The 24853-nt window shown below is 35.3% G+C and overlaps 1 protein-coding gene and 1 long non-coding RNA gene across 6 annotated transcripts in view; both read left to right on the plus strand.

The window, feature by feature from the left end:
• LOC101891271 (transmembrane protein 47) overlaps positions 1-24853 on the plus strand; it is a 35373-nt gene that overhangs the window by 1688 nt on the left and 8832 nt on the right. The gene's annotated exons all lie outside the window — the stretch shown is intronic.
• Positions 694-24736, plus strand: LOC131804100 (uncharacterized). Its single transcript, XR_009342897.1, has 2 exons — positions 694-764; positions 24439-24736. It is a non-coding gene; the product is annotated as an uncharacterized LOC131804100 (long non-coding RNA).

The raw sequence follows: 24853 nt of genomic DNA on the forward strand, positions 1-24853 counted from the left end.
TGTTGTTGCCTTTAGTGGTGTTTGATTGCAAAAGAATTGAGAGGAGTGAGTGCATGCAATGAAATTGAGATGAACCTTCAATTACATCTCCTTTCGTCTATCTCTCTCTCTCTTGCTTGTTTGCTCTGAGTAGCAGTGCCTTTTGTTTACCTTTAAAAATGTCGACAGAAATTTATTATTTGACATCAAGTTTTTCTTTGTCTAGAAAATTAAATAACTCTTTCAACATTTATTTTCGTTGTCGTCTGCCGCACTGAACTTTTTGATGTTCCCAACACAGGTGGTGTGTTGAGAGGAGAATGAAATTGCAAGAAAATAATGTTTGTACAGTACCTAGTTGATAGTTGACAACAAGTGTGGTTATTTTAACATATTGTAATCGTTTTTGGGTTATTAAAGATTAGCTAAGGGCTCTAGTGTCCCATTTGTGTGTTAAAAATTGTCCAAATATGATTTTCGTGCTTAAATTGCATTGGAAGCAATTAAAATGAAACTCCGACGTCATGATGGAGTGGAATTTACACAGAGGCTTCAAATATAACGCATTCAGAGTGGACGAAGATTTGTAGGGTATTAAAGATTCGCTAAGGGGCCAAGTTCTTGATTTGTGAGATAAAAGCAAAATTAACAAAAATCAGTGTACATGGAGAACGAGTGGAAGGAAGTTTCTGAAATGCAAAACAAAGCCTTTACTCTTTTTGGTATGGAAAGATAAACACTATGTTCTGGGATTGGGTGTTAATTTCATAGTAAATAGGAAGAAGGTATGTATTTCGTTAACACTGGGCAACAAAATTCAACTTTTTTTCGATAATTACAGGAAAATCCAGTAGATTGGGAATGTAAAGCTAAAAATAGTAGAACATCGAAAGGTCTCTCCTCACCCACAGTATTTGATAATTTTAGATTAAGTCCACATGGAATTCTTGCATTTTAGGGATATAGTTTCTTCGGAAATATTACTTATAACACAAGGATTATTTTGGTGCTAGTCACTAAAGGATTTTTTATTGGTACTTTTTGGAAAAATGGTGAAAATTCCCTTTAAACGAGATCGTAACCAGGTCCCAGAATGCATCAGAAGTCGAATTCTTACATAAACTCCGAGGACGGTATTCAAACTATAATTATTGATGGCATTTGTGACTACTTCAGTATAAATGCCACTCAGATGCTCTCTATTGTAGTGTTGGATCTCCCTCTCTAAATTATATATATTCTTGTTGATGACTGGGTGTGGGGGTTTTATCCACCGTATGATGGTTTGGATGACACCCATACAGGAAGTCCATCGAAAGCATATGATTATGCTGACGTACGGGTAGATGGTCCACTGGTGTCGTGAGGAGGCATACTGTCGCAGTTCTCAGGGCAGCATGTTGGCAGATCTGGATATTCCTCCACTACCTGACCACACTGAAGCCGCATAGCTGACCACAAAACCGAACTATCGCGTAATAAGAGGTCAATTAGTCAATTGTCCGCATCCCAAGTGTCTTGAGAACCTTGTTCCTACTTTCTATTTTGTCGCAGATAGCTGTGGCTTGGGCTAGCGCCTTGAGGGCCTTGTTCCTGCTTTTCATTTTGTCGCTTTGATGGTTGGCAAGTGGATAACTTTCTCTGAAAAAGGGGAGATGCAAAGCCCCAAGAGTCTTTGCTACTGGCGACAAAAGCAAATGGCGTGCATGATTCACCTTTGTTGGCATCTTGGCTTGGCTTCAGAAGCAGGACCACCCGGTCCATTTTCCAGGCATCGGTAAAGATTTGGGTGGCTAGCGACAGGTTGAGAACTTTTGTTAGGTACTCAACTTACGGCGTATCCAGTTGTTTTAACGTTATAATTCCCTCTGGGCCCAACGCTTTGGATGACTTACCGTTAGATCTTATACGATGTAGTACTGTTCGCTTTACCCTATAACTCTTGGTGTGCTCGAGAAATTGTCGGTGAAAATATTCAGCGCATCAGTCACTGCTACGTCGTTCAAAGTGATTGAGTTCCCATCATTCTATTTTCCCAGGGTTCGTAAGCGATTTAAACGGTACACACAGCTTACTCATATCGGTACCAATGTTGCAAAACTTCAGATGGTCTATCCACTTTTTCCTCTTAGATTCCTCTATCAACTTCCACTGACTTGACTTCCACTGTCAATTCGGTGATCGTGAAATAATTAGGGTTGGCACGCAAGAGCTCATCACGTTCATTTGCTAGACCCGCGGCCTCTGCTGGGAAATTTTGGTATTATTTTTGGTATATAGCGAGCTGCAACTCTGATGATGTCTCGGAGTATCCTGCTACACAAACATCAGAAGGGTTGGGTAGTTCTCTGAAGCGAAAGTTGGTGAACTCTCTGAACTCTGGTCAGTAAGCTTTCCCATGATTAAGGAAAAATGGGTCTCATGAAGACGATTATCGGGAAATGGTATTCCAAGAGAAATGGCGGGGTGATACCATGGTTAATTATGGCAAATTATGACACTCTCCTCTCATTCCGTTTGTAACATCCCTAAATATTCCTCGTAGACCCCACTAAGTATATATATTCATGATCAGCATAAAATTCTAAGTCGATTTAACTATGCCCGTCTGTCTGTCTGACTGTTGAAATCACGACACAGCCCACATTATTTGGCGTAAAACTTCAAAAATTGCCACAACAATTTGTAATGTGTCTCGCATGGTTGGTATTGAAAATGAGATGTATCGGTCCACGTTTTGGCCATATAACGGTACCTCCCGATATTCGATATTTTGATGATTTTCAACCCATTTTACCACGAATTTCTCTAACAATTGGTAATTGTAGTATGTATAGGTACACATTTTCCTATAACGCACATACTATACCCACCGATATTCGATATTTTGATAATTCTGGTCACATTTACCCACGAAATTGTTTCAAATCTTGTATTTAGGAAGATTTGGTAGATGACAATCCTTGGAGTATAATATTGCCTATATAGATTCCCGTTTTGGTGAGGCCCCCCATACAACGGGTTTTTGAAAACTCAAACAGCATTATCCAGACGGTCTTAGTAGTATAAAATGGAACACGTTTGAACTCAGATACTTTTATACAACATTTTTTTCTTTCCCAATGGTGGGGGTATTAAAAGTTCGGGCCGGCCGAACTTAATGTTTTTTTACCTGTTTTAGTCTACAATGCAATAGCTTGACTTGCATGATATGTGGTTTCAACAAGACGGTGCCACACAGCGTGCGTAACAATGGACTTATTCAGGGGCGAGATCGGTGATTATTTTATTTCACGTTCGGGACCACTTGTCCCCTCAATTAAACTAACTTTAAGAAGTAAAATTTCAAAACGACGATACTCATGTCTTCTGGTTTTAGTTCTACTTTCATAATCGACGGTGTTTTTTCGGTAATTTTAGAAAAGTTATAAATTATCACAAAGTGTTCTAAGGTCTCTTATTTTTCAAAATTTGGAATTCCAATAAGGGCCAACAGAAATAGACCATAACTTGAACATTACCAAAGAATAAACCAAAGAAGCACTGTAAAAAATACGAAGACACTTATTCACTTGATTTATTTTTTTGCTCCTACAATAGCCAAACAAATCCAACATTCAAGCATTCTTTGTTCTAAATTAAATTCTAATCCCCCGAACATCCCAAAACTATGTGTCGGACATCATAATCTCTCAATAACCTAATTTTTGTGGCCTTTGGATTTGTCTCAGGTCTTAAGAGCTAACACGCACAAAAGAAATGAAAAGGAAAAAGAAGAAACATCAAAGACAATTTTTATTACATTTGGAATAATTGTTCCAGTTCTGACTTTCTTCAATTTAGATAAGTTCATTTGTTACACACCAATGAATCGCCATTGTGTAGTTTTCTACATAAATTTATTTATGACCAGACCTCGCCGCGCCATCTCCCAAAAACCGAAAACTATTACTAACTGTTGCAAAATGAAACTTTTCTTGTAAATTTGGCTGGCTAGCTGGCCGGTCGTGGGCAATAAAAAAGGAAAAGAAAGACGCATTTTTTTTGTTCTGCAGAGGAGGGTTTTGTTTTATGTATTCAAGTTTTCTGTGAATTATTTCATACCAGCAGCAGCAGCAGAGTAATTCATTTTTGTGTCTCAGCTAAACAATAAATTAGCATAGACATTTTATTATCATCCCACACAAAGCTAGATATTATGCCCAAGACGATGGCGACGGCAAGAGATGATGATGTGGATGACTAGACGTCGGCCGAAGACTTTTCTGTCTCTTCTCCCAGGTACCCATAGCCCAAGAAAAGAGGAAAATAAAAAGAAAAATGTCACAGGGAAAACAATGTTGGCTAAAAATGAAATACAAAAAACCAGCAACAGCAAGCAAATTGTCTACGAAACCTGCCAGCGATCCAGTCAACATGCCAGCCAGCCGGCATAATCTATTTTAATTAAACTAAAATTAGCACATAATCCAAATTGCCTTGCCGCCAAGTCTTGTTATTCGTTAGTTCGTTCGTTAGTTACTTGTGTGTCGCAACGACAATAATGGCATTCCAAGTTACTTTTTGGTTTACCACTTGGCCGGAATTGCCCCTTTTTTTACTTTTTATTAGAAAGAACAATCCCAAAACTGTAGTTATGACACTAATTTCTCTTAGCCTCAAAAATTCATTTATTCCTTAGTTTTTTTTTTTCTTTTTTTTTTGTTATTAACAATAATTTTGTGGTCATGATTTTAGTGGTGTCGTTGCCGTCTTTGTCACCGTCATTGCCTCCGCCACATTTATCTGTCTCTTGTAGTAGTTTGTGTGTTAGTTTCTCTTGATTACCACATGTTGTCGAAGAGAGAGAGAGAGACAGAGAGAACGAGAGCTGTTAGACACCAAATTCTTGACAATTTGCCAAAATTGATGTCAAACTTTGTATAAGCATGTTCATATCTAGATAGTTAAGTTGTTTTTTTTTTCACATGCATAGTACCACAACATTAGGGGTAAGGAGGCGGAGAACATATTGTTGTAACTAGAACTAATTTTGAATACTTTGACAGGGAAAGATTACTTTGGAGAATTTCTTCTTTCTTTTGGAACATTGTGACAATAATTATTGTTGGAATTGTCGCAATACGTTAGCGAAGATTTTAAATAAGTCATTCGAAGAAAGCTATCCCCTTCGAGAGAGGAAATCATGAATATTCTGAATACTTCGACAAGGAAAGATTACTTTGGAGAATTTCTTCTTTTTTTTGCAACATTGTGCCAATAATTATAGTTGGAATTGTCGCAATTGTTTAAAGGAAATTTTAATGAAGTCATTCGAAGAAAGCTATCCCCTATCAACGGCACCAGATATGGTCTTCCCGACTTGCTGCAAAAGGAAGTGACTACATTTCATTCAATCTAGTCGGAATTTTTACTGCTTGCCTAAAATTTGCGTATAAAACAAAATACTTCAAATTCGTCAGTACAGATTCACATATCCAATCCTTTTATAATTTCTAGGTGGACCGGGCCCTCATGGATAGGATAAATCATATGCTAAAAAATAGAAGGATAAGTTAGGAGCTATATGACGTAATAACAAGTAAAAAAAAAACATTAAGTTCGGACGGGCCGAACCCTCCTCCTTTGGGTAAAGAAAACATTTTTATGTGAAAGTATCTGAATTCAAACGTGTTCCACTTTAAACTACAAATACCATTAAGACTGTTTGGATAATGCTGTTAAACTTTTCAAAAAACCATAATGTGGGTGAGCCCTTGTATGGGGCCATACCAAAACAGGAACCTCTATTGGCAATTTTATACTTCAAGGATTGTCATCTACCAAGTCTTCTTAAATGCCAAATTTGAAACAATTTCGTGGGTAAATGTGACTAGGATTATCAAAATGGCGATTCGCGGTAGGTATCGTTATAGCTATACGCTATGGGAAAACGTAGACCTAAGTATTCAATGTTCTGCCACCGGATCTAGAACCCATTATTAGCTACAAATATCAATTTGTAGGCAAAGTTAATATACCCTCCTTTTCAACGTGGAGGGTATAAAAAGGACTCGGGAAAAGGAACGGTATCAAATTAATATAAATTCTAATTTTATAAGTGATTTAAAAGTCTAACAAAAAATGTGTATTTCATTCTCGTGATTCGAAACGTTAAGTACTAGAAACGCCAGACAGTTGTGGCTGCCAAAAAATGTTTTTTCCTCATCTTTTTCGGCCTTTCCTCTTTAGCGCTTTTATTTTGTCATCTTTTCCTTCATTCACTTCCTCAACCTTTCGACATAAAATGTTCATAAATTTCATTCCTATTGTGTCTGTCTGGCTGGCTGGCGAGAACTGTTCTTTTTTTTTCTATTCATTCATTCTTTCTTTAACGAGACTATCTGGCAAACTTGGTTGGAATCTGTAAAATATTCTTGCATTTGCTGATGCTGCTGTTGTCTCATTGTCGCCCGACGACGTCTTGTATTGTCGCATTGTTTGGTTGTTCGTTCTCCCTTCACCACCAAACTGAAAAAAAAGAAATAAAATGCAAAAAAGAAACGTGAAAGAAAGTAAAAAGAAGTCTGCTATTTTCTTGAAAGATCTGTTCTTGCGAAACATCTCCTCTCCCTCCCCCCAGCAATGAATGATTCAATATTCATTGATGCTTGGACTATGACCATGTCGATGACTACCCGTTTGGCTGTTGTATTTCCACCCGCACATATCTGATTTTTTTCGCTTAGCTTCTTTTCACTTCAATGACTGCTCGTTGGCTGACTGGCACTTTGACTGACTATCTGCCCAACAGTCTGACTATTAACAACTTGGCATTGAATCGTAATTTTCAAATTAAAAAAAAACAACAACAAATTTACGATGCGTTGAAATATTATTGCAGTGCAAAATCTGATTGTTTCGAAAGTTGTTTCTTTTTTTCTCTCGTTTGGATTTTACCTTGAAAATAAGATCTAAGGTCTTGGTGTTTGTAGTTTGTTTTGAAAATAATTTTAGTATTTACTTTTTAAGAAATTTGCCCATGAGTTGTGTAATTAACATATTCTATTTTTGGTAAATTACACACTTTTCTAATTGAGGTAATATTTTCGCAATAATTTCAATAGGTAAACCAGAAAATGTAAATAGATTAGTGATACGTAGGTCGACTTTTGACTAATCAATAAATATCTTGACAACGGAAAGTTAGTTTTGTCTTTTTATAACGGTGGCTCCATGGTAGAATAATATAGGTAGACGCATCGATACAACTGCTGGAACAATGAACTGTTAAACCAATTTTGGAAGTGAAAATGTTGAATGAAAAATATTTATATTTGTAAAAATTGTTGAAAAACGGGAATTATAATAACCTCCGAATGACGTCGTAAAAGAAAACCTATAAAAATCTACGTATATTTAAAAAACATTTAATTTTTTTGACATATCAATGTTTCTAAGCGTTGAAGCGTTTACCTGTATTTTTGTACCATGGGTGGCTCTCAGCATCACGTAATGTACAGTTTGTTACGTGCCACCTGATACGGCGCTATGGTGGGGTTCCAACTAGCTCAGTCGGGGCACCGCTTTAGGGGGTTGTATGGAGGGTTGCTCCCGTCGAAAAAAAGTTCGCTCTACCTCTAAACACTCTACCCTCAGCTGTTCAAGAGACGACACATTCATAGAATAGACGATGCTCGATAGATTTTTGCGTAAATTCTTCTTGACTAGGGAAATCATTTCAACTTCTGAAACAGGTCTTTCTAGCTTCGATCTCATCAAATTGATTTCGTGGAAAAAAGAATCAATTGACTCCCCTGGCATTTGTTTGCGTTCGAGTAGATCTCGCATTTCCTCGAAACAGGTGCGTCTAGTTTTAAACCTCTCGATTAAACCATGTTTTAAAGATTGCCAATCTGAAATACAATTATTACGTTGCTGTAGCCAAAACCATTCTACTGCAGGACCTGATACTAGCATGTGAAATTCATTTAGAATGTCTTCCCATGCTAAATCATAATGACGTTGGAAATATTCCAGGCGATATATGAAATCTTCTACACTTAGGCTGTTCGGTCTACCAGAAAAATTTATGCCAAACCTTTCGACTCTTAATCCCGGACCATTCGAAAACGTCAGAATAGAGGGTGTGATGGTATTTCGCCGATGTAGGTTTGGGTTATAGTCCCTATTTTGAGGTGGAAACTGAGGTACAAAGTTATCATTAGATGGTCTATACGTTTCAGATGGGCGCGAATACTGTCTTGTACTCTCAGGCTGAGCTGTTGGATTTGCGGCAGTATTACGTCCATCAACGGAAATCCTTGAAACTGCCTCACTTAGTTTGTCTATGATTCCATACATCTTCTCCATCTCTTTGGCAACACTATCTTGTACCATTGAGTGTAAATTAGAAGTCGCATGGTTCAGGCTTTCTTGAACTAAACTCCTAACCAGATTGTCTACTTCGACCGGATGAGTGGATGGATTTGACTGTAAAACAGGCTGTCGGTTATCAGAATTGGTAATAGAACCTGACAGATCCCGAATCGTGGGTTCGACATTGGCATTTGGGTTTTGCATTGTTTGTTTTTTATTTAGTTTCGGCATTGGCGAAGAAATAGAAGATCTGCTTACATCGAATGTGAGTGATCTATTTCTTTTACTCCTCTTTTTACTATTTTCTAATTTTTCGCTCATTAAAAAAAAATTGCGAAGCACAAGAATTTAAAAATAAAAATAATCAAAACATATATACTGAAAATAGTTAATAACTAAAAATAGTACAACGAATCTAAATATGTAGGATAATAAAAGTAACACAAAACTATAAAACACGAAAACTCATTTGCTAAATATGGCTCGATAAATAAAAAGGAACTAAAACAATAATAAATAATAAACAAATACAATGAAAGCTTAAATATTTAAGAAAACTATCAATAAAAAAAATTGTTTTCTCATACGACACAAACAAACATACAGACGATAAACGGTTTTAAAAAACAAGCATAAAAATTAAATAATAAATTAATAAAATATAATATAAAAATATGTATATAAAACAACAATATAAAAACAAAATTAGTTTACTTTCACAACACAATTACAAATATGGGAGGTAATAGGATGTAATCTCAGTTGTATGCGAGATAAAGTGTGTGGTATTTGCTATAATAAAAGTAAGTGTCCTTAAAAAAAAAGGTTGTTATGGCGTATTGAAGACAGGACTTTACATTACATTGAAGAAACGTTAAAACATTAAAGGAAATAACACCACGGCATTTTTCTTCCATTAAGACGAAAAAAGATCTCGTGTTAAGAGAAATTGCACAATACAGTCAATGACACCCATGGTCAAAGCAGATATTGCACCTTCCCATATGTCATCCTTAATCTATTGTATCTCTATGCAAAAAGGACAGGAAACATAAAAAACAGGTCATGAAAACAATACATTCATTGTTACAATTAACGAACAAGAGCTATTGCACTAGACCCTAACTTATGGAACATAATATCCTAATTTTCTAATTACTTAACTAAATATTGCACTTTTATCACAGATTTTTTTAAAATATGTGGATGCAATATCCGTAAGCACTTTGAAAATGTAATATTATGTTTAAAAATATTTCACCCTATGGTCTATTATTCTGTGCGTAGGTGTTATTGCACAACGTATCTACTTATTTGTCCGCGTCATGTTAATGTTTTTGGCGTCTTTGTTTTTGCACCAAAGAAGTGGCTGATGTTTTGTTGCCTTAAAAATTTTGGACGATCGGACAATAATTTTTGGTTTGGGCGCCATATTGTTACGTGCCACCTGATACGGCGCTATGGTGGGGTTCCAACTAGCTCAGTCGGGGCACCCCCTAAAGCGGTGCCCCGACTGAGCTAGTTGGAACCCCACCATAGCGCCGTATCAGGTGGCACGTAACAAGTTTTATTATGGAACAGTTTTCAACTGACAACAATCCTAGAGTTGTTGATACTTCTAACATCTTAAAATGGAGTGACGTCAATATTTTCGCTCATATTCCTGCAACGAGTTAGACGACATCTGCTGATCCGATTTTTTTCGATGATAGGCGGTGGAGCGTTCGTTTGTCTATATACACTTTAGCCTTTGCTATGATGAAAAACGTCTACCGAGTACGTTGAATTTTAGGTAACGAAGTTAAATTAGGGATACGTAGATCGACTTACGACTATTCGTTTGAATTACCTTTAGCGTTGGAAATTCTTAAGTAGGATACCCACGATCACTCAATATTGACAGTTTTACACAAACAACAAGTATAAAACATTTAGAACTTTTGATAATGCAGCTAAACTTTTCAAAAACCATAAAGCGGGCGGAACCGTTATATGGGGTCCATACCAAAACCGGAGCCTATATAGACAATATTATACTATAAGGATTGTTATCAAAAATACCAAATGTTGTAACAATTTCGTGGGGAAATGTGACAAGGATCATCAAAATACCGAATATCGGTGGCTAGGCGTTATATATGCGCTGTAGGGAGCGCGAACCCATTATAAACCACAAATACTAATTTTTAGACAAATCTATGGAAAAGATATGGCAAAAATGATAAAAATACCGGATATCGGGAGGTACCGTTATATGGGGGCTATACCAGAACGTGCACCGTGCATCAATATCAACCATACTAGTCACAGTAAAAATTCTTGTGCCAAATTTTGAAGCGTAACGTAACTGTAAATGTTGAGTACAGGTTCACTTGTATGGCGTGTGGTATATTTTGACTTATTAAGGGGCGATTTTAGTGAACATTTTATTTAACACCCGAGACCAGACAATTGGCCACCTAAATCGAGCGGCCACCTAAAAAAGACCCACTTGATGTCTCGCTTGAGTGTTAAAATTTTCTACCAACATAATCCTCGTCTTATTATCATCAATTTTGCTGAAAACAAAAATGTGAGAAATTCAAGAAATAATAAAACAATTGCCCCCTCTATTTAGACTTTCCAATTAATTTTAACCCACTTTTATAAATTTCTGTTTTAATTTGTTGTGTTGCACAATTTAATCTTTGGAATTAATACATACCCTAAGATATTGGCTCATTGGATAAAATTGAAAGATCAGAATGTCGAATCTTTTGCTAAAGACAAATGGTATGTTCCAGACCTGCAAGAATCTACTAGTTTTGCAATATTTTTCGATATCATATAGGGGAAATCGGGTATCGTTCTGAACAGACACAAAATTAAAAAGTTTTATATTCGGCCTTTCTTTTCGACCTACATATCCCTAAAAGTCAACTTTCGATTAATCGATTTTTGGTGTTGAAAAGACTAAAGGTAAGGTCACATTGAGCAAATATTTGACCCAAATATGTTTTATCATATTTTCCCACAAAAATGTTGTTTTCATACAGAGTTGATTTTGTGTTCACATTGCTCACATTTATTTCACAAATTTTGTTTGTTCAAACAACCATCAAATAGTGGCAAATAAAGCAATGACAAAACAGGTTTGTCGTGCGGTCACATTTGAAAAATATATTTGAATAAAAAGCAGTTTGATCAAACTGTCAAAAAACAAAAAATTGTTTGGTCGAAATATTTAAAAGATGTTATGCAGCAGGAAGAGACGCTTTTTATTTTATGTTGTGATGAAATTGTGTCTTGCGTCTGAGCCTCTTCATTTCGTCCTACAAACTTCATGACATTAAAAAATCTCCATTTAGGTGGTTCAATTGCGCCTTGTCCCGACTTTGTTTTAGTATTTTGTTGTGGTATCCATAACATCCCGCATTCCACAGATAATTTTGTTCCTCCACTAGAGCAATGAGTTTAAATATATCTTCCTCTGCCCACTCCTTTGCAACCTTTGGCTTTCCCCGAGATTTCTTCTGCGGCACTTCATATTCGATTTCCATTTTATTGATTAGTTTTTTTTGGAATTACTTCTCATTTTAACTTTCAATTATTCCTTTATGTAGGTAAACGTTTATCTGCATAGCTGTTTTACATGTCAATGTCGTATATGAAATAAAAACGCTTTTAGCGATCAACGTCTCTTGGGATTTTAATATACAACTTTTCAGTTGTAAATCGAATAATTTTGGGTTTAATTGGTAACATTCCATTTGTAATTCGAGAAATACATTGGTAATTCAAATTATTGCGTTTATAATTCGAATATGTCTAGTTGAATTGAATTTCAATCCAGTTGTAAATTGAGAATTCTATTTGTAATTCGAATAATTCCATTTGCAGTTCGAATAAAACTAAATAGAATGATTTTTAAATATAAAAAGCTGACAACAGTAATGCAACAGCAGTTATTTTTCACTGTTTTCTCATACAAAACCATTGTAAGGTCAAATAAATGTTTACTCTAAATAGAGGAAAATATTTGATTACAGGTGTTCACATTGTGGCCACATTGATTAAAATTTTCTTTGCAGGCAAATAACTTTGTTTTCTCGAAAACAGCTGTTTTTGTGTTTGCCCTACAAAAATATTTTGTGGTCAGATGGTGGCAAAGAAATATTTGAACTTTTTCGTCAAATATTTGCTCAATGTGACCTTACCTTAAAGGTGAGAATACAGAAAACGCTGGCTTCTTCGGAAAAGAATAAAGGAGCGTGGGCTGCCTATACAAAGAAAGCAGCCGATGACAGAAGCTAGTCGAAAAAGCGTTATATTTATCCTCGCTTTAAAAGTGGTAGGCGATATTTGTCTGTTGTGAAAATCGCAAAGTATACTTTTTGTAATATATTTCCTTGCCAATATTCTAAAATTACTTCTAATCTCGAAGTTACGTTACATATTCAAATATTTTGTTACCGACAATATCGATTACCGATTTTTCACTAAACCAACTTAATTTTCAGTAAATTACTTAAAGAATCTTCCAAAAATGTATCATCCTTTTACATTACGTCTCCCCACAGCTAATTATACCCCACTCTTCTAAATGGGTTAAATATTTGAACCAATTTTCACACTCAGTGGCTTTTCCAACCGAACGCAAAAATGAAAACAACAACTTAAACTTAAATGCAACTTAAGGAGGCTGGAAAACGAAAACAATTCATCCATAATCGATTCCCAGGACCACTTTACATAAATTCAAATGCTAATTTTTTTGGGGGGAGGTTGGGGTAAATGAAAGTGGTCGGCCACATTGCCCAAACAATATTTATGCGTCTCCACCTTCTCCTCAACCCTCGTTGGCGGCAAGTTTCAACTTCAAACCAACTAACCAAGCAACCAGTCAGTCAGCCAGCCAGCCATCCAGCCACCAACCTCTAATGTTAACGCTAATTATGTGTAAGCAGGCGAAGAGCACTCATACTGACACTTGAGAGAAGATGTTGTTGATGATGATGACGAGGAGGATGGTGATGAGAGAGTGAACATGGAATAATGTTAGTGCATACGACACAGACACACAGGCCTATAGGCTAACGATGTTAGTGCCAGGGCGAAGAAACATCCTTCCAAAAAATAATCATGCACACGCACACACTCACCCACCCACAGCGTCTAAAGGCAAATTAGTTTGAAGTGTAAATGGATTTTGAGCGGCAAATAAAAATAATCGCCAGTGTATTGCGAACGGAGCCTATCTGATGAAGTATGGCAATTTTGAATTTTATTTTTCGCTATCTAAATTTTGAAAATTCGAAATTCAGTAATAAATTGACGATTATATCTCTGGTGGCGCCTAAAAATATTGTTTCAATAAAATATTATGGAGCACAAAATCGACAGTAATTATATCCTCAGCCTTTTGACTAGAGAGGGTTTATATCATTTAATACGGCCAAAACGTGCCTCATCGAAAAAACGGTTTTAGACCCTAGGTCTCTTTAGACCAAACCCGTTTCAGGACATTTGGAGTCGATCTAGCGATGTCCGTCCGTCCGTATGTCTGTCTGGCTGGCTGGTGCGCACGATAACTCTTGAAGGGAGTATCCGATTTGGCCCAAACTTAGTACATCGTAATATTATTGTCAAACGTAGATGAAGTTTGGAGTTGGGCAATATCGGTCTACTCCTTCTGGTACCTCCCACAGCATTTTCAAAGAAAATAATTCACTGCACAGAAAGACAAAGGATAATCCGATTTTGCTCCAACTTTGCAAATCCTAATATTTGCATCAGTGCTAGGTCCGATGCGAAAATGGACAATATTGGTCCACTCCACCAAATACATCCCCCACAAACGACCAAAATTTGGAATAATTATAACTTTTATAAAATGTGATGAAAGTGTCCGATTGTCTTCAAATTACACACATCACAATATTTTTATTAACCCAATGTCTGGTGTGAAGATCGAATATATCGGTTCACTCCTTCTGGTACCTGCCCCACAAAGGGTCAAAATTTTGAATACATATGAAGCTTATAAAACACGAAATTAACATCCGATTCCATTCAGACTTGGCACATCTCAGTATTTCCATAAACACAAGAACATTTATAAATATTGTAGAGATCGGATCATTCCTTCCGGTACCTCCCTCACAAAGGGTCAAAATTTTGAATAACCAAAACGATCAAAAAATGAGAAATAAGCATCCGGTTCTTTTTAAATTACACACACCACAATATTTTTATTAACCCAAGGTCTGGTGTGAAGATGGAATATATCGGCCCACTCCTTCTGGTACCTCCCCCACAAAGGGTCAACATTTTGAATATTCATGAAATTCATAAAACACGAAATTAACATCCGATTCCATTCAGACTTGGCACATCTCAATATTTCCATAAACACAAGATCCGTTATAAATATTGTAGAGATCGGACCACAAGGGAGGTACCCCTCCCAAAGGGTCAAAATTTTGAATAACCAAAACGATCAAAAAATGAGAAATAAGCATCCGGTTCTTTTCAGATTACACACATTACAATATTTTTATTAACCCAAGGTATGGTGTGAAGATGGAATATATCGGTCCACTCCTTCTGGTACCTCCCCCACAAAGGGTCAAAAATTTGAACACCCATGAAGCTCATAAAACGGGAAATTAACATCCGATCCCATTCAGACTTGGATCATATCAATATTTCCATAATCACAAGATCAGTTATAAATATTGTAGAGATCGAACCATTTCTTCCGGTACCTCCCCTACATAGGGTTCAAGATTTTTGAAAACTAAAACGCTCAAGAAACTCTTCAAATTTCCCACATCCAAATATTTTGCTAACGCAAGATCTGTTGTGAAGATGATATATATTTGCCAACCCCTTCTGGTACCTCACTCACAAATGGTCACAATTTCCAATACTTATATCTGTCATAACTTGCGAAACAAGTCGGCGATTTTTTACAACTTTTTTACAAGAAGCCTGAAATAAATATTGAATTTATGATTTTGCATAAAATTGGATATAAATGTTCGATTTTCTTGCCGATACCAATATTTTTATCTGTATTAGATGAAGTATGAAAATGGAAAACTTCGGTCGACTATATTTATAACCTCACGCACATTTTAACTTTTTCGAACAATTATCTCATATTTCATATAAAGTGAAGGAGGTAGTCGATATAGTCCGAACCTGACACGTCTCAATATTTATACCATATTTGTTTAGGTCCGATACGATATGGACAATATTGGTCCATTCCTTCAGAATCAACTCCTTAGAAGGTCAACAATTTCAATATTTATAACAGAAGTTGAAATATATTTAAATAATCGAACATTGGCTGAGGGTATATAGCTTGTTAAAATAGTTTTCAGTAAATCCACAATCGAGGCCATGCAGTTGCTTTAAAAATATTCTTGGAAATATCTAAAATACAGCCAAATAAGAACCCTACATTTTTTTCCAAATAATTTCACAAATCCCAACCAACAATTCGAAAAATCATTTTAAAGTCATTTGAGCTCAAGTAACCTTCCTCCCACTCCACATGGGCTATTTCCATTACAAAAAGCCACAAAAAAAAAAAAAAAACAAAAAGCAACAACAAAAACCCATTGTCAATTTTTAAAAAGTAATTAGATAATATGCGCACCAACCAATAGCCAACCACAAATAAATAAATGAAGTGGAACAATGCTGATAACAGAAAATAAGGAGGAGTTCAGAGGTCATGGGGTTTAAATGGTTGTACACAGTCATTTCCCCAACTGCAACTTTAAATGTAAAAACAAAAACAAATAACAATTTTGACAATGAAGCAAAACGATTTTAAAACAAAATAGAGGAGATATAGAAGATGAGAAAAAAAAATGAAAACAAACCATTCGCTAAAAATGAGTTCAAATTTGGTAATAAAAACTAAATTGAAAAGCGCCACTTGAACGGAGGAGGAACAACAAATAAACACACACATACGCACGCACAGATACAACACAAGTATCAGTGGTTCTGGTGGTGGTGATGATGGTGGCGCTGTTGCTCCATCTCTCCCCCTACTTTGCACAATTGAGGTTTTATGGTAATTGAACTTCCCCCCCTCCCCCCCCCCTCATCTCAAACAGAGATATGATTGTGTCTTCCAAAGCCCCCCTCCCATTTTTTTCTACTTGTTCTCTATTGCTCCTCTCCCTCCACCCCATCTTCCACTCTCCTAGAAAATTTAACCAACAAAGCGTCACAGACAATAAATAAGTTCAGAAAGTCGGTTGTTAACAAATGCCAACACAGAATTGTATTTCTTGTTAATTCCAATGTTTCCAGCAATTAACGGGTAATTAATTTAGGAGAAAAAAATAAAATCCAATAAAATGGAATATTGAAATAATATTTTGAAATGTAAAGGGAATGATTCTGATGCTGACTTACATTGGACGTTTTGTTCCAAAGTCGATTTTTTAGGAACTTTTTGAGCAAAACAGGGAAATCACGGAAATTCTGGTAGAAAATGTGGAACCAAATGTAAAACGTTGCAGACAATATTATTGTCAAACTTAGATCCGGTTCGGAGATGGACAATATCGGTCCACTCCTTCTGGCACCTTCCCCACAATTGTCAACATTTTCAAAGAAAGTAATTTACTGCCCAGAAAGACAAAGGATAATCCGATTTTGCTCCAACTTTGCGAATCGTAATATTTGCATCAGTGCTAAGTCAGTGCTAACAATATCGGTACACTCCCTCAAGTACCTCTCCCACAAAGATGCAAAATTTTGAATAATTATAACTCTTATAAAATGTTATCTAAATGTCCGATTGTCTTCAAATTACACACATCACAATATTTTTAGTAACCCAAAGTCTGGTGTGAAGATGGAATATATCGGTCTACTCCTTCTGGTACCTCCCTCTCAAAAGTTCGAAATTAAAAAAAATATATATATGTATATATATTCTGCACAGATACAGAAAGGATAATCTGATTTTGCTCCAACTTTGCAAATCCTAATATTTGAATCATTGCTAATTCAGGTGCGAAAATGAACAATATAGGTTCGCTCTATCAAGTACCTTCCCCACAAAGGGTCAATATTTGGAATAATTATAACTCATACAAAATGTGATGTAAGTGTCCGATTGACTTTAAATATGGAATATATCGGGCCATTCCATTTGTTACCTCCCCCACAAAGGGTCTACATTTTGAATATTCATGAAACTCATAAAACACGAAATTAATATCCGATCCCATTCAGACTTAGCACATTTCAATATTTCCATTAACAAAAGATCTGTCCTAAAGTAGAGATCAGACCATTCCTTCAAATACCTCTACCGCACAGGGGTGAAGTTTTAAATAACCAAAACGATTATAAAATCCGAAATAAGCATCCGGTTCTTTTCAAATTACACACATCACAACATTTTTATTAACCCAAGGTCTGGTGTGAAGATGGGATATATCAGTCCACTCTTTTTGGTACATCCCTCACAAAGGGTCAAATTTTTGAGTATCCATGAAGCTCATAAAACGGAAAATGAACATCTGATTCCATTCAGACTTGGTACATCTCTATATCTCCATCAACACAAGATCTTTTATAAAGATGGTACAGACCATTCCTTCTGGTAGCTCGCCCAAAAAGGGTCAAAGTTTTAAATAACCAAACGATCGCAAAATCAGATCAGGTTCTCTTCAAATTACACACATCGCAGAGTTTTAATTAAGCCAAAGTCTGGTGTGAAAATGAAGTATAGCGGACCACTTCTTCAGGTACCGGTGAAACGCTTGCTTGAGGTGATCGAAACTTTGGTATTTTTAAGTGTCAACCTTGCTTTCCAAAATACTCCAGACACAATAGTCCAACGGATTCGTATCCGGAGATTTTGGTGGCCATTGTGCACTGGAAATAAAGCGAGGAACCTCATTTTGTAAGCATTCATGGGTGGCGCGTGCTGAGTCCTGTTGGAATGTCCAAGGTCTGCGGCCAAAATGTTTGCGTGCCCAAGGCTTTAATACACCTTTCAGAATATTTTCGCGATAATATTCAGCATTTATTCTGAAGCCACGGTCGATTAATACGAGCGGAGAGCGACCATCGGCTGTTATGGCGTTATGGCCCACACCAGTTCTGGTGGCCAACCGAAGGTGTACATTTTCAGCTGACCTTTTTGACAAGTAAACACGATCATTTTGTTTGTTTACAAACCGCTGGACAACGAATATTTTCTCATCGGAGAGAGAGAAAACCAATTTCAGCAGTTCACCACTTTCGGCCAAGCGAAGCAACTCTTTAGCACTTTCGAGTCTTTTTTCTTTCAGCTGTGGTGTAAGTTCTTTCACTTTTTGGAATTTCAATGGCTTTACCCCGATCTCATTTTTCAATATTTGTCGAATGGAATATTGCGATATGTTCAGCTCACGGCCACTGCGACGCGGGTTTCGATCAAGTCGCTTCTTTACCTTTCGAACCATTTCTGCTGATGTTGCTGTTTTCTTCCGACCACTTCTTTGACGTCGCGCTTAGCTACCAGTATCACGGTAACGAGCGATGGTACGAGATACAAAAGATTTATTCACATTTTAATGCTGGAGTGCTCTAACGATAGCCACTTGTAGTTTTCCAGCCAAATATAAAGAAATCACACTATCACGCTTGAATTCCATTACGAATAACTATTTTTGTGGAAAATTCTCACGAAAATGATTTTGTACGCTTGTAAACAATATAATGAGACAGCTCTGGAATGATTTCAACAGCTGTCGGACGAGTGGCTTAGAAATGACAGCACTCTTAAATTGGTTGCAGTTTTTTCATCTCACCCTGTACATGCGAAATAAATCAGAGATTTTCTGCAAAAATCGTGTTTAGCGGTTTATGTTGACCCACTCTTTCTGGTAGTTTTCCAAAAAAGTTGGGCATTTTCAAAAATTATATTCACATTATCCAAATCTTCAATGATTATATCAGACTATGGTCATAAGCGAAATGGCAATGTTGTTCCACTCAATCGGTAGCTTTCCTATAGAGTGTCAACATTTTAAATAATAATAAAATATGTCAAAATATATTTTAATATGCGGATAATGGCTGAAGGTATCAATCTTTCGAAAAAACCGGCTGATACTCTTTAACTTGTTTTTATATTATTAAAAAGCCCTGTGGGCCACAGAACATCTTCCGAGATTTTGATTTTAATTTAAAACGTTCCCCAATCATAACCCTATCACGGCCAATAAAAAAACTGCATCTCTCCCTTTCTCCCACTTTTTTCAAGTTTTTTTTTTCGACATTTTCATTTCATATTTTCATGAATTGTTTTTTAAATGGTTTTCATGTTTTGTCGTCTGAACTCTTCGTTTTTCGTTCGTGTGTTTGTTTGTTTTCTTGTTTTCATTTGTTATCTCCCTGCATTCATTTTCATTGCTGCGTACTCTGGTGGTGGTGCTGCTGCTGTTGTCGTTGTATTTCGCCTGGTTTCCATTTGAAATGGTTTGTTTGGTTCTTTTTTTTTTTGTTTTGCTTTTTTTCCTGATTTCTTGTTGCTGTAATGAGAGTTGTTGCATTTATTGCATGCTGCTGTGAAAAAGTACAAAAACCAACAAACAACAACAATAACAATAATAATAATAATAATATTTGAAACGTTTTGGTATTGTTTTCATTTTTGGGGCTTTCATTTGTTAGTTTTGTTGTATTTGTTTTTTTTTTCTTCTCTGGAATATGTCTACGTCACTTCTGATAACAACGATTGTGCATCTTCATCCGAGCGTATATGGATCTAATGGGAGAAGAAGTGAAGTGGGGCGAAAGGGGCTTGAAATAAAAAAGAAACAATGTAATTTGAAGTGATGCTAAATTTTTGTGTAAATACGAATTTGACATCAATGAAAAGGAGGGGAGATTATGGGTCATTAAATTTCATTGAATGGGAAGAGGAGTTACGCGGAAAATTGTAATTTATTGTTTTAATTGTTTATAATAAAAAATATATATGATAATCCTCGACACCTCCATAAAAAAGCTATGAAAGACAAGAATGTCTGAGTTTACACTACAAAGTAACCTAAATAGTCAAAATGCCACTTTTCCACATTTGTTGGAAAAAAAATTTCGAATAGCTGATTTTTTATTAAAAATTGAAGCCACAGCTAAAAACTAAAACAAGTATAGCTTATAGTTCGGCTGGGCCGAACTTTGAATACCCTCCACCATTTGGAACGAATTTGGTAATTCTCAAAAACAATAAAATGCGTAAAAATTCTGTTAAAATCTTAAAAATACCGAATGTAGCTGTTTTATTAGGGTCTATACGACGACATTAACCTGCGTAGGTGACATTTGTCATAAGCCATTACAATATTCAAATACGAAACTTAAAAAAACGGTTATAATGTCGATAAAATCAAAATACCGAATATCGGGAGGTACCGTTATATGGGGGCAATTTGGACATGCACAGACAATTTTCTGTCGAAGGCTGTAGTATCCATTATGAACTTTAAATACCAAATTTGAAACAATTCCGGTGAATAAATTCGTTAAAATAATCAAAATACCGAATATCGGGAGGTACCGTTATATGGGGACTCTACGAAGACGTGGACCTGCACAGAAAATTTTCAGTCTTAGGTTGTAGTATCCATTATGAACATCAAATACCAAATTGAAACAATTCCGGTGAATAAATTCGATAAAATAAATAATCAAAATACCGAATATCGGGAGGTACCGTTATATGGGGGCTATACCAAAACGTGGACCTACATGGCCCATTTTCAATACTAAAAGTCCTGCAGACATAACATACTTTTGAGCAAAATTTTATCAATCTACTTTAATTCGTTCGGAAGCTAGAGTGATTTCCACAGACGGACAGAAGGATAGACGAACGGACATCGACATAGAATTTTATGCTGATCAAGAATATATATACTTTGTGGGGTCTAAAATGTGTATTTCGAGGTGTTACAAACGGAATGACAAACTTAATATACCCTCCATACTATGGTGGAGGGTATAAAAACAACAACAGATAGGTTATATGGGGATCATACCTGAATGTGGACAGATATATACCATTTTAAATACCCAGCATACTGGGATGTTGGTTTGTGCAAAATTTGAAAACCCTATCTTTAATAGGGCGAGCTTTGTCTCAATTCCAACAGACGCTAAATGGACATGGATTCAAAAATATTTTTAATATCCACGGTTATTGGACTGATAATTCGTCAAAAATATTCCTAAAAATCCATCAATTTTGTAAGGTCTGTACGTTTTAAAAATGTTCTTATAAATCTATGATATGAAGATATATTCTTTAAAAAATCAACAATTATAGCTCCAAAAGTCTTTGGAGGAATTCTCTATACCTATAGCTCTGAAAGTACTTGAAGAAATATTCTTAGAAAATCCACGATTGAGTATTGGTTCTTTTAAAGAAATGTTCGTTGAAAATTAACGAATATAACTCTGGAAGTCTTTGAATAGATGTTATTTAGAAAATCTTCCTTGAAGAGGAATTATTCAAGAATCCTTCAAAAATGTTCTATAAAAGTCCTTAAAGGGATGTTATCCAATGATCCTTCTACAAATATTCTCTATAAATCCACGATTATAGCTTTATCTAAAAAAAACTTCTTAAAATCTTGTTTAAAAATCTACCATTATAGCTATGGAAGACCCTGAAGAGATATTATTTAAACATAAACGATCCTTTGAGGCTATTCTATGCATATAAAAAATATTTTCCAAAAATCCAAATTTAAGACTCTGTTTGTCCTTCAAATGGACAAAAGAATAAAAGTTCTTCTCAAATATTCCTTAAAATTGACGTCGAATTCTCACAATTGAGTCTCTTCTTGGCCATCAAAATCAATCATTAAAAATCTGTATTCAGAGTCCTGCGTGACCTTCAAAAATATTTTTTAAAAATCCACAATTGAGGCTCCACTTGTCCTACTTTGAAATCCACGGTGAAAGCTTTATTTGTCCTTAAAATATACAATTAAGGTTCTTTTTGTCCTTCAAAAATATTCCTTAAAAAAATATTTTTTAAAAATCCACAATTGACTCCTTCAAAATATTTCTTAAAAGTCATTCACAAATGTTTGTTAAAAATCAAAATACAATTTTGAGCTTGTCCTCCTTAAAATTCCATCACAAATATTCCTTAAAATCCAATTCCCAGCATGTTCTTTAGAAAATATTCCATAAAAATCCACTTCTAAGGTTCTGCTTGTTGTATAAAATCCTTGAAAATCCACATTAAGTCTTTACAAAACATTTCTTAAAATTCCAGGTTTACGTCTCTTTTGAACCATTAAAAAATATAAGGTTTCTTCTGAGTCTTTAAAGAATATAAATAAAAAACACATTGACTGTGACTTAAAAATGTTTTTAAAAAATCAGCCTTTAGGTCCCTTCTGAACTTTAAACAAGAACAAAATAGTAAATTTGGCCGATCCGGACCGAAATCCTTTAATATTCCTGAAAAAAAAAAACACATATATGAGGCTTTTCTAGTCCTTTAAAATTATTCCCTATAAATCCAGAACGAGACTCTTCTGAGCTTCTAAAACAAAATGTCCTAAAAATTAAAGTTTACGGGTCTGCATGTTCTTGAAAAAATCTTTAAAAAATCCTCGATTATGGCCCAGCTGGTCCTTATGAAAACATTCCTTAAAAATCCACTTCTAAGGCTTCGTGTGTTCTAAAAATTCCTTGAAAATTTACATTTAAGTCTTTTAAGCCTCTAAAAAATATTGCTTAAAACCCAGGTTAAGCGCTCTTTTGTACCATGAAAAGATATTTCTTAAAGTCCACATTAGGTTTCTTTTGAGTCTTTAAAGAATATAAGGTAAATACAGACGTTTTTCTCTTCTGAACTACAAGTAAAAATGGAGTAAGTTCGGCCGAGCAGAAATAAATCCTTAAAATTCCCTCAAAATATACCTGAAAAAATCCACATTTGGAAGGCTCTGCTAGTCCTTCAAAATTATTCCTTATAAATCCAAACGATACTTTTCTAACCTTTTAAAAAATATTTCATAAAAATCCATGTTTATGGGTCTGCAAGTTCTTTGGAAAAAAATCGACTATGGCCCAGCTGGCTCTGCTTGTCCTATAAAAATATTTTTAAAATTCACGTATAAGCACCTATAAAATATTTTTTAAAATCTTGGTTTAGGGCTGATTTGGACATTCAAAAGATATTTTTTGAAGTTCACATCAGGGTACTTTAAAGCCTTTAAAGAATATAAATAAAAAACTATTCAAAAAATTTAGCCGTCTCTAGTCTCTTCTAAACTTCAGAAGATATTCATTAAAAACCCAACCTTAAAAGGCTTCGATTGTTTTTCCAGAAATATACATTAAAATCGATACAAACAATACTGATGCTGCTGATACTGATACAATGTTTTCATTAAAAAGTGGCTCAAAAAATATCCAAAAAAGTTCAACAGTTCCTTCAAAAAATATTCTTTTAAAAATATCCTTGCCTCTGCTGTGAACTCTCAGAAAAGAACATCTTTAAACATCCCACAATTTTAACTCTGAAATCCATATAAATAGTATAACATTTGTGGTGTCCCAGTGCTGTTTTTTAAAGACAAACAATTAAAGGAGAGAAAATTTACATTCACTCGGAGAGAACTTCTCTAGAAACTATCCCCAGAAACTATGGGATCCGTAGAAATGTCTAAATTTACAAGGCAGTACTTCAAAATCAACATTTCAGCCAGGGGCTGACTAGCAACCATGCCGCTATTTTTTTACTCACTCAAATTCTCTTAGTAAAAGAGAGCGCCAAATTTGTGAGTGCTCCCTTCATTTCATTGCGGGTTTTCGTGTATGGAAATGGAGTTAAAGTAAACAATCTTTTTTCATTTTATAAGGGGTACATTTATTTGGTTAATTCATGGCATGCATTGCTTCTTTTAGCGCCTTGTATGTTTTTTATATTTATTTAAAATATTTTACATAAAAAAACTATATTTTTCGATTCACGCATTCATTCATAACTTCGTGGTTTTATTATAAAATTCTTATTCACTACCTTAATTAATAAAACAAACCTATTTAATATCTAATCTCCCAAAGGTGTTCAAAAGTGCATTAAGCAGAAAAACAACAACAATAAGAGTAAAAAATAAAGACATTTTCCAAATGAAAGCGAAAAAGAGGCTACTACTAACCAACATTAAACAAAGGATTCACTAAAAACTAACCAAGTTTACAAAAAAAAACAAAACAAAACTACAATTAACAAAGAAAAAGTTATTGCTATAAACATTTATGCATTCCCCTAATTGCAAATAAATAAATACAAAAAAAGAAAACCCAAAATAATTTTGGAAAAAGAAAATCAAGACATTTTAACAAAAAAAAAAAAAGAAAAGGTCCTTAACAACTCCCCCCTTTGAACCAAGCAAGCAAACAAACAACCAACCAAAACCAAGCTACAAAACAAAGCATTTGTTGTTCCCATTGTTTTTTTTTCTCTCGTTTGTTTCGT

This window comes from Musca domestica, unplaced genomic scaffold, assembly GCF_030504385.1.
Source record: "Musca domestica strain aabys unplaced genomic scaffold, Musca_domestica.polishedcontigs.V.1.1 39, whole genome shotgun sequence".
Classification (NCBI taxonomy): Eukaryota; Metazoa; Arthropoda; class Insecta; order Diptera; family Muscidae; genus Musca; species Musca domestica.